We start from the raw sequence: 11,203 nt of genomic DNA, 5'->3' as shown, positions 1-11,203 counted from the left end.
GCGACCGCGGGGGAACGGGCTGGAAGTTTGAAAACTCCTCCGAGCGAGAGGCTGATGGGGGTGGGGATGTCTGGGGGATGTTTGGGGGGTGCTGGAGCGCTCAGCCTTGGGGCGCAGGGCTGGAGGAAGGGCTGCTGATAGCGCCGGGGCTGCCGCGGCCTTATCTCATCCCCGCCTTATCAGCAGACATGCTTGAGCTGCAGATAAGCGGGACCTTGGGTTCAGGCTCGGGTTGCCGGAGCAGGGCTGGGGGGGATGCTCCGTGTCCCGCCGCTGGGGCGGGGTGGGGGGTGTTGGGGGGGCTGAACCCCCCCGTTTGGGAATGGGGGTCCCCCCGAAAGCTGGGTGTGGGGTTGGGGTCACAGAGCACCCCCTGGGGGAGTGGAGGCTGCGCCTTTCCGCGCGTGGATGGGGCAGAAATTGGGGCTGGGAACGGCCTGGGGGGGTTGGCTCTGTTCCTTCTTCTCTTGGAGTGAAAGAAACTGAAGGAAAAAAAAATCGTATTTGGGGCCAGTTTGATGATTGTGCGTCCAAAACACCCATGGAGAGGCCCCCAACTTCTCCTCCATCTCCCCCAGCTCTCTCTCCCCCAGCTCTCTCTCCGTGCTGGCAGGAGCCCCAGCCCGTGCTGGAGGTTCTCTGCTCCATCCCCGGGGATTTTTGGGGGTGCTGGAAGGTGATTTGGGTGCTGCCAGGCCTTGTGGGAGCTGCTGAGGGGGCATTTTCATACCAGGGGCATGGTGGGTGCCGTCCCCGGGAGCCAAAATCCTCGGGGTGGCCCTGGGGAGGAAATCCTCATCCCACTCCATCCAAATTTGCTTTTCCAAAACACCTTTGGGGGAAGCTGAGGCTCAGGGCTCCTGCACTGAGGGGTGTCCCCACGCCCTCTGCATGTCCCTGGGGGCTCTGGGGACAGCTGGTGGCCCTGTCCGGCCATCCAGGGGTGGATCCAGGAGCTCCAGCTCTTCGTGCCGGGCTCGGGCAGGGCGCAGGGAGCCGGGGGAGCAGCAGGTGGCTGGGACGGTAAACAGGCTGGGATTGTCGCTGCGCCCCGGGGCCGCTTGTGCAACCGGGGCGGGGAGCTGGCTCCGAGCTCTGCGCGGCTCCCTGAATCCCGGCTGCAGAATTCCAGCCCGGATCCAGCCTCGGGAGCGCAGGGAACACGAGCTGCCGCTTCCCAAAGCTCAGCTCCGCGGCGCAGAGCTGCCACAGAGGGACGTGTCCCCACAGATGTGCCACCGGGAGTGTGGGGAATCCCTCCTGGCATTCCGTTTTTGGATAATTCCAGGGTGATCCCAGCGGCCCTGCCCGGCCCAGCTCGCCCCACGGGCCGGAGCAGCTCCCAGCCCAGCCTCTCCTCGCCCGCGCTGTGTGACCGTCCCAGTTTGGGGCTGAGCCTGAAGAATTGGGAAGAGCGGGGCAGGGTTTTGTCCTCCGGAGGGTTTTGTCCCTCTGCAGGAAGGGCGGGAAGGCTTCACGCACAAGGAAGTCCCGCGGTGGCACAAGGAAGTCTGCAGTGGCACGGCGCGGCCACGTCCTGGCCATCGGCCACCGCGTCCCCAGCGAGCCGAGGGTCCCCCCAGGGTGGCACCGGCCACGCTGTGCCCTTGGCACGCCCGTGGTGTCACCGCTGGGCAAGGGGACATTCCCCACGGCCACAGGTGCCCCATCAGCTCAGCCCCTCCCGCCTGGGTTTTTGGGGCTGAACCCCGCGGTGTTCGCCTCTCCCGCACGGTTTGTCCCCCCGTTCCCAGGACGGCGGTGCCCACCCGCTGCCCACCGGGGGTCCCGTCCCCTTCCCGAAGCCCAGACCCCGCTCCCCCGGCCCGCAGCGCCGCGCGGAGCTCCAGCGCACCTGAAGCGCCACCCCAAAGCAGCGAGAGGCTCCACCTTGAGCCGGCACCGGCCCGGGGGAGGGCAACGCCGGCGACAAGGGGCCCGGGCAGCGTGGCTGTCGCTGTCGCAGCGCCTGGCGTGGCCGGGAGCAGCGGGAGTGGCAGCGCGGCCGGGGGTGTGCGTGGTGTTTATATAGCAGGGAGCCGAGCCGCAGGTTCGGGTTTCAGCCCTCGCTTATCAGCCGGGCTGTTCCCGCCGCGCTCGGACGTGGCGGCTCCCGGAGGCCACCGAGGCTTCTCCCGTCCCTTCCCCGCCAGCCCGGGGCACCGGGGCTCTGCCCCCCCGCACCTGGAGCAGGTAACCGAGGCGGCTGCGGGTGCTCCGTCCTCTCTGCCCGGCTTTGGAAGGGTTAAAAACGGGATGGAGGCGACGGAGGGAAGCGCCGGGGGATGGAGGGGCTGGAGCTGCGCCGCGGGAGCCGCAGACGGGGTTTGGAGCAGCTCGTGGCGAGGGGACACAGGACACAGCCTCGGGTGTGGCACGGGGACAGTGGGACACGCGCGCTGCCGGCGGGCAGGTGGCACGGAGGGCACGGCGGGCGCGGGCCAGGCCGTGCCGAGCCGTGCCAGGGGTTAATTCCGTGCCGGAGCTGCGGGAAGGTGTGGCAGCAGGATAAGGCTGGCACGGCCGGGAGCGGGGCAGGGGCAGCCGGTGCCGCGCAGGGCTCCGATTCCAGCCGGGAATGGGGAGGGATCCTGCGGGATCCAGCCCGGCTTTGGGGGGGATCCTGCCTGGTTTGGGGGGATCCAGCCTGGCTTTGGGGGGGATCCAGCCTGGCTTTGGGGGGCATCGTGCCCAGCTGGGAGGGGATTCTGCAAGGCTGGAGGGGATCCGGGGGGATCCTGCCTGGCTGGAAGGGATCCTGCCCGGCTTTGGGGGCAATCCTGCCTGGCTCAGGGGATCCAGCCTGGCTAGAAGGGATCCTGCCCAGCTTTGGGGGGGATCCTGCCTGGCTTGGGGGGATCCTGCCCGGCTTTGGGGGGGATCCTGCCTGGCTTGGGGGGATCCAGCCCGACTTTGGGGGGGATCCTGCCTGGCTTAGGGGGATCCAGCCTGGCTTTGGGGGGGATCCTGCATGGCTGGAGGGGATCCTGCCTGGTTTGGGGGGCATCCTTCTTGGTGTGGGGGGATCCTGCCCAGCTCGGGGGGTCCAGCCCGGCTGGAGGGGATCCTGCCTGGTTTTGGGGAAGATCCTTCCTGGCTGGGAGGGTATCCCACCCGGCTTGGGGGGGCTCTCCCTGTGCCACGGGCCGGGCCCAAAGCCTGGGGAAGCAGGCCTGAGGGAGCTGGCCGGGAGTCCGGTGGAGATTCCAACTAAAATCTGCAAGTCTTGCTTCAAATCACCTGGGAGAGACCCCGCCGTGACTCCTGCTTTGTTCTCTTTAAAGGGATGTTTTAGGAAAGGCTCTTTTAAATTGCTCCTTCCCTGTAGGCCCTGTCAGGATTCCCAGAGTTTTCCTGGAGCCTGGAAAAACTCCTTGCTCCCCAAATCCCAGTGTCAGGTGCCCCAGCCCCTGTTTGGCAGCACCGTGTGGGTGTGCTGGGATTTCCCTGGCCTGCTGTGGGATTTGGGATGGCTGTGGTGGGATTTGGGATGCCTGTGGTGGGATTCCCTGTCCTGCTGTGGGATTTGGGATTTAGGATGTGGAATTTGGGATGGCTGTGGTGGGATTTGGGATGGTTGTGGTGGGATTTGGGATGGCTGTGGTGGGATTTGGGATGGCTGCGGTGGGATTTGGGATGGCTGTGGTGGGATTTGGGATGCCTGTGGTGGGGTTCCCTGCCCTGCTGTGGGATTTGGGATGTCTGTGGTGGATCATTCCTGCCCTGCTGTGGGATGTGGGCTGGCTGTGGTTTCCCTGCCATGGCTCTCAGCCATCCCTGGGATGCCCGGGAGCTGGGAACGAGCTCTCCAGCCCTGGCAGGGACGGGTTTGGAGCTGAGCTCAGTCCCGGCTCCATCCTGCTCCGTCCTTCCTCGGGCTCGCCCCGTCCTGCTGGGACAGGAAAAGGTGAGGGGGGAAAAGGCACCGGGGCAGGCTGAGGGCACGGGTGGCTCTTCCCTGCTTCCCCAAGGAGCTGAGGGCATGGATGGCTCTTCCCTGCTTCCCCGAGGAGCTGAGGGCATGGATGGCTCTTCCCTGCTTCCCCGAGGAGTGAGCTTTGGGATCACATTCCCTCCATTCCCGTGGCTTCTGGGCTGGGACACACTGGTTCCCATCACGTGGAACAGCATCCCTGAGCCAAACCCACGGGAAACGGGAGCCACGGAGCCACGGCACCTGAGTGATCTACCTGGATCCACCTGTGATCCCTCCCCTGGATCCACCTGAGTTATCCTCCCTGGATCCACCTGTGATCCCTCCCCTGGATCCACCTGAGTGATCTACCTGGATCCACCTGTGATCCTCCCTGGATCCACCTGTGATCTACCCAGATCCACCTGTGATCCCTCCCCTGGAGTCACCTGTGATCCTCCAGCTGGATCCACCTGTGACCCCCCTGGATCCACCTGTGATCCCTCCCCCCAGATCCACCTGTGATCCCTCCTGGATCCACCTGTGATCTACCTGGATCCATCTGTGATCCCCCAGCTGGATCCACCTGTGATCCCTCCCCTGGAGTCACCTGTGATCTACCTGGATCCACCTGTGATCTCTCCCCTGGATCCACCTGTGATCCCCCATCTGGATCTCCTCTGTGATCCCCCTGCTGGATCCACCTGTGACCCCCCCCAGATCCACCTGTGATCTACCTGGATCCACCTGTGATCCACCCTGATCCACCCTGTAATCCCCCCTGGAGTCACCTGTGATCCCCCCCAGATCCCCCTGTGATCCCCCCCGGATCCACCTGTGCTCCCCCAGCTCCCTCCTCGGCCCGGCCGCTCTTCCCACGCCTTTATCCCGGCTGTGCCCTCCGGAGCGCGGGACGGCCTCGGGCTCTTCCCAGGGCCCAGCAAACCCGTCCCAGCTCCCTGGGCTGTCCCAGCTCCCTGGGCTGTCCCAGCTCCTCGGGGCAGCTCCTCGGTCCCTCTGCCCGTGAGGACCCTTGGAGGGATCCTGTGACACCCTTGGAGGGATCCTGTGACACCCTTGGAGGGAGCCTGTGACAGTTTGGGAGGGATCTGGTGACACTTTTGGGAGGGATCCCGTGGGCATTCCAAGGTGGGGATCCTGTGACACCCTTGGAAGGATCCTGTGACATTTTTGGGGAGATCCTGTAGCAGTTTTAGAGGGACCTTATCACACTTTTGGAAGGATTCCTTGACAATTTTTTGTGGCATCCTGTGACACTTTTGGAGGGATCCTGTGGGCATTCCAAGGTGGGGATCCCGTGACACTTTTGGAGGGATCCTGTGACACTTTTGGGTGTGATCCTGTGACATTTTTGGGTGTGATCCTGTGACATTTTTGGGTGGGATCCTCTGACCTTTTGGGTGGGATCCCGTGTCACTTTTGGGTGGGATCCTGTGACATTTTTGGGTGGGATCCTGTGACATTTTTGGGTGGGATCCTGTGACACTTTTGGGTGGGATCCTGTGACACTTTTGGGTGGGATCCTGTGACACTTCTGCAGGGATCCCGTGGGCATTCCAAGGTGGGGACCTTGTGACATTTTCGGACGGATCCTGTGACATTTTAAAGAGACCCTGTGAGCATTCCAAGGGGGAATCCTCTGACATCCCCAGGGACTCATCCCGAGCTGCTCCTCCGCCGCCAAAGGCTCCGCCGAGGGCTCTCCCAGGCCGGGCCTGGCCCGGCTCCAGCCCGGCTCAGCCATCCCGTCCTTCCAGCTCCCCTCCCGGCTCCCGCGGCCGCTCCTCCCCGCGGGGCGGAGGAAGAGCCGGGCCCGCGTTGATCTGTGGGGGAGAAGGAAGGGGGAACTGGCACCGGGCTCCGGCGCGGGTGGGATTTCTGGGAAGCGGCTCTCTGGAGCTGGAACTCTCCCCATTTCCAACTGGAAGCATCCCACGGTGACCAAACCTCATTCGCCCCGCACAGCCCGACCCGCCCGTGGCGCTGGGAGGGGGACAAGCGACACGGCCAGGGCTGTTGGGTGACACAGAGGTGTGTCCTTGTCCCCGCGCTGCCCGGGAGACTCCCGGGGTTTGGTTTTCGGCTCCGTCTGTTTTTCCCGCAGCGGATTCCCGGCTCTTCCCCGCGGGTGCTCCCCGGGGCTGCTCCGGGCTTGGGGCGCTGATGAGGACGCGGTTGGGAAGCTGGGAACGAGCTGTGATTCACCGGGAAGCCGTTCCCGGCCGTCCCAGGCACACCAGGGTGTGGCGGGCTGGAGGTGACACTAAATCAGCGTTGTCGCATCGGAGGACGGCGAGGGAAAGGCCGCGGTTCCCCCCAGGATGCCCCAAGGGAATTTCCAGAGGAAATCCTGGCAAAGGCTGCGGGTCCTGAGCCTGACCCTGGGATCTGGGGAGCCCCGAGTGTGTTTTTTTTAGACCTTTTTGCTTAGGACAAACCCAATTTGGGGAACCTTTGGCTCTTTTGTACACGGAGCTTGGTGAGGTGGGCACGCCCCCGTTTTTTGGAGGGGCTGGAGCTGCCGTGCCATCCGTGCGTGCCAGGCTTGGCTCCGCGGTGCCCCTTCCCAGGCACTCAGGAATGCTTTTGGCCGCTCCACACATTTCCTGGCAGCCGCGCCGCGATCCCGAGCCGCTCCCGGGGCCGTGGGATGTGCCGCAGGTGGGTTTGGGGACGGAGAGCCACCGCGGCCAGCCCGGAGCCACCCGGAGCCAGCGCCGATCCCGTCCTTGGGAGCTGTCGGGTGCAAAGCCCTTGCACAACCGGCACGGTTGTGTCACCGCCGGTGACAGGCTGTTCCCAGGCCCGGCAAGGTGTGGGATCAGATCTAAAAAAGAACAATTTCCCCATTCACACCCAGCCCGACGCAAGGGACGCGTGGCACCGCACCAGCAAAGCAACCGGGACGCTTCCCGAGGTGACAAGCTGCCCACGGTGACAAGCTCGCCGTGTCACCGGAGCGCAGCCGCTCCTGCCCCGCCAATCCCGGCTTTGGGACCGTGCCTGGCATCCATAAATCTCCTGGCAGGGCCGGATGGTGCCGCTGGCACCTTCCCAGCCTCCCGCTCCGGCAGGTGTGGGGCTCCGCGCTGCCGGCTATGCCAGGAATGTGCCGAATGTGTCGGGGCTTGACTGCGGGAGGTCGGGGCGCGGGGTTGGGATGAATCACCGGGGGCCTGGCAGAGCTGCGGCTCCCGGGCTGGGGCAGAGCCAGCGCTGCCCAAACCCCTGATCCAGAGCTTCCAAACAGCGCCGGGAAACGGGATCCCGTGGTGGCAGCAGCGACCACTGTCTTGCCACCCTGAGGTGCCGCGTTTGCAGCTTTGTTGGTTTTTTTTGGGCGCGGGAGATCCGGGAGTGGAAAATTGGGGAGTTTGTCCAAAAATCATCAAGAGGCTCCACAGGGAGTGGCACGGCCTGATGGAGCCCAGGCTGGGGCTCACCCTGAGCCCCATCCCGGTGGGCCGGAGAGGGAATGGCAGCTGCTGGATTTGCAGAGCCTCAAGAAACACTTCTGGGAATGCTTCGCTTCATCCCCCCCTGCACCCCCTGAGCGCTCCCAGTTTGGGGTGTTCACAAGGAGTTTGAGGCTTTATATCCCGGGTGAGCGTGGGGAACGGGAATTCCCAAAGCTGTGCCCGTCCCACGGCATCCATCCCATGGACTCGGGGAGCCAAACCCAGCCCCACATCTGCAGGGCCTTATCAGCCGCTGCGCCTGCCTCGCTGCCCCGGGCGGTTTTGTGGCCGTTCGGTGGGATTTGTCCGTGATTGAAACCATCCCGCGGCTGCAGCCCGGGGGTGGTGCCGTGCAGATGTTTGTCCAGGGCTGTTTGTGATCATTCCAGCCCGCACGCCCCCGGCGCTGCAGCTGGGGCTGGACAAGGGCGAAATTCCCGCGGTGGCCGCGGAGGGAAGGCGGTGCCGGTGCTGTGAGTGCCCCCCAGGGACGTGGGACAGGGGTGTGGGACGGGGTGGAGACCCTCGGCTGAGGGGACGTGGCGTGGGATGCTCCTGGGAGCCGGTGACAGCAGCGCGGGGTCCCCAGGTGCCACCGCGGCGCGGGGCTGTGCAGGGACAGCGCAGGGAGCCGGCGGCCCGAGGTTAATCATTCAACCCCTCGGCAGGTTGGGTAACGCGGCCAACAGCGCGGCGGGGGCGGAGGGAGGCGACAGGGACATCTGTCCACCCGCTGCGCAGGGCTCAGGCACGGGGACAGCGCTGCGCTCCTCCTCCTCCTCCTCCTCCAGCCCCCTCCCCGTGGGGATGCAGGCGCTGATCCCGATGGTCCCGTGGGGACCGCGGGGGGACAGGGACGCTGTGACAGCGCCGTGTGGCGGCTGAGCGGGAGCCGAGCTGGCCCCCGGCACGGCGGAGGGAGCCAAGAGCCGCAGCTGGGTTGTAAACACGCCGGGATAAAGTTACAGCCATTGATGATCCTTGGAAAAGCTGCGGGGGGGAAAGGGAGAGGGAGCTCCGAGAGCCCCGAGCCGGGGTGCCGGGGTGCGGGGAGCGGTCCCGGGGTGCGGGGAGCAGCCCCAAGCTGCGATCCCGGGGTGCGGGGAGCGGTCCTGGGGTGTGGGGAGCAGCCCCTGCCCCTCGGGATCAGCCCCTGCCCCTCGGGACCAGCCTGCTCGGGGGGACAGCGGCGGTTCCAGCAGCTCCCGCCGGGATGTGACAATTTGGGCAGCTCGGGGACACGCGGAGGCTGCTCCAGCGCTCGTGTCCCGGGGACAGGGGACAGGGGAGGGGGGACACGCAGCCAGGACTCTGCAGGAGCGGCCGCGGGTCCGTGGGGGTGCGCAGCCCCTTGGAAACCCTTTTTCCTGCCGGGCCGGCTGTCCTGCGGTGACTTTGCCGTGTCACGGTGCCATCGAAGGCGCTTCCAGCGGCAGCCAGGGATGGCTCCCGGCGCTCCGCCCGGAGCCGAGGGGGTTAAGCTGGCGGCAGCTGCGGCGGCTGTTAATGATTGATACCAATGACGGTCTCCATGGGCTTGGAAGGGAAATCATCCGCCCCGGCCGGCTGCGGGAGAGCCACCGGCTCGGCGAGTGGCGCAGCGGGCGGAGGGGACGCGCGGTGGCACCGGTGAGTGTGAGCGCGCGTGTCTGTGTGTGTGCAGCCTTGTCACAGAGCCTGGCCGTGTCACACGGAGGCTGGCCGTGTCACACGGACCCTGGCCGTGTCACACAGAGGCTGGCCGTGTCACACGGAGGCTGGCCGTGTCACACAGAGCCTGGACGTGTCACACGGAGCCTGGCCGTGTCACACAGAGGCTGGCCGTGTCACGCTGAGCCTGGCCGTGTCACACAGAGCCTGGATGTGTCACGCTGAGCCTGGCCGTGTCACACGAACCCCGGCCGTGGCACACAGAGCCGAGCCACGGCACGCGCGGGCCATTGTCTGCGGCCAGTGGCACCGCGAGCAGCGGGTGGCCCAAGGTGGTGACAAGCAGAGATGGCAGCAGCAGCACGACAGGCACGGCCCGGTCAGCTCCTGGGTGTGATTATGGAACGCACGGCTCGGGCAGGTGCTGGGGATTTGTCCCAGCGGGATTTTCCCGGCGCCGCTGCCGCGATCGCCTGAGCTGACCTGGCCGGGGAGGGGCCGGGGCCGCGCTCCTTTGATGCCGGGCACTGCTCGGGACGGGAATTCCCGGCCATGGAAGCGGCTTCCTGAAGAGATTAGGGAGAGCTCCAGCCCTCCAGGGGCGGGCCCAGATGGTGGCTCGGAGGTTGTGGTGGGAATGGTCACTCCAAAGTGGGAATGGTGGCTCCAGGTGGGGATGGTGGCGCTGGCTGGAAATGGTGGCTCCATGCGGAAATGGTGGCTCCGAGTGGGAATGGAGGCTTCGGGGAGGGACGGTGGCTCCATTTGGGAATGGTGGCACAGTGGGGATGGTGGCTCCATGTGGGGATGGCGGCGCTGGCTGGAAATGGTGGCTCCGAGTGGGAATGGAGGCTTCGGGCGGGTACGGTGGCTCCAGGTGGGAATGGAGGCACAGTGGGAATGATGGCTCCATTTGGGAATGGTGGCTCTGAATGGAGATGGTGGCTCCAAGTGGGAATGGTGGCTCCAGGTGGGAATGGTGGCTTTGTGGGGAAATGGTGGCACTGGGTGGGAATGGTGGCTCCATGTGGGAATGGTGGTTCCTGCTGGGAACGGTGGCTCTGCGATCCCGGTGACCCCATGAACAAGGAACTGGGGCTCTGTCCCCACCAGGGGACAATGGAGTGACATCAGAGAAGCCAGGGCACGGACTGTCACCCTCTCTGCCCTGATCCAGGCTGTCACCCTCCCCAGTGTCCCCCGATGGGGTCAGGACGCTGCTCCTCCCCTGCTCCAAACCCCCGGCAGCAGCAGCAGCAGCAGCAGCGGCGGCGCTTTTTGGCCGGCAGCCCCGTGGGCCGTGCCTGGGATGGAGCCGGGGTTTCCAGGGAGATAAAACACAAACTCCCGGTGCTTTTTTTGTGCTTTTTGTGCTTCTCCCCGACCCCAGCTGGCGCGGCAGCGGGGGACTCGCCCTCCCCGCCGCCGCCGGCCACGCTGGCTGCCAGCAGCCGCTTTGTTCTCTGGAAATCCCCGGCCTTCCCCCGCTCCCGGCCCTCCGTCCCCCCGGGAGCTTCTCCCGCTGTGCCCCCCCTCGCCCCCCAAGCCGGGGATGTCCCCGAGTGACGCCGCTGCTGTCGCGCACGGCCCGTGGGTGCGCGGGAGCTGCCGGCCGCCCTTCCCGAGGACTTTGCCCGGCTTGGCGAGGCTGGCACCGCTGCCCGGCGCTTCCCGGGGCATCCAGCTCGGCCCCCGCCCCCGCGTCCCCTCGCTGCGCCGCTCCCACGGGAACCGCGGCGGGAGCGGGAGCTGGTGGCCAGCGGGTCCTGCAGGAGAGGCTGGCCCTGGGACGGGCTTTGGGCTCTGGGTGGCCCTGGGACGGGTTTTGGGCTCTGGGTGGCCCTGGGATGGGATTTGGGGTCTGGGTGGCCCTGGGATGGTTTCTGGGGCCTGGGTGCCCCTGGACTGGTTTTTGGGGTCTAGGTAGCCCTGGGCTTGAGTTGGGGTCTAGGTAGCCCTGGTTTCTGGGGTCTGGGTGGCCCTGCAGTGGTTTTTGGGTCTAGGTGGCTCTGGGATGGTTTCTGGGGTCTGGGTGGCCCTGGGTTGGTTTTTGGGGTCTAGGTGGATCTGGGATGGTTTTTGGGGTCTAGGTAGCCCTGGGCTGGAGTTGGGGTCTAGGTAGCCCTGGGATGGTGTTGGGGTCTAGGTAGCCCTGGTTTCT

This window comes from Motacilla alba, chromosome 26, assembly GCF_015832195.1.
Source record: "Motacilla alba alba isolate MOTALB_02 chromosome 26, Motacilla_alba_V1.0_pri, whole genome shotgun sequence".
Taxonomy (NCBI): domain Eukaryota; kingdom Metazoa; phylum Chordata; class Aves; order Passeriformes; family Motacillidae; genus Motacilla; species Motacilla alba.
This window is presented reverse-complemented; position numbering follows the sequence as displayed.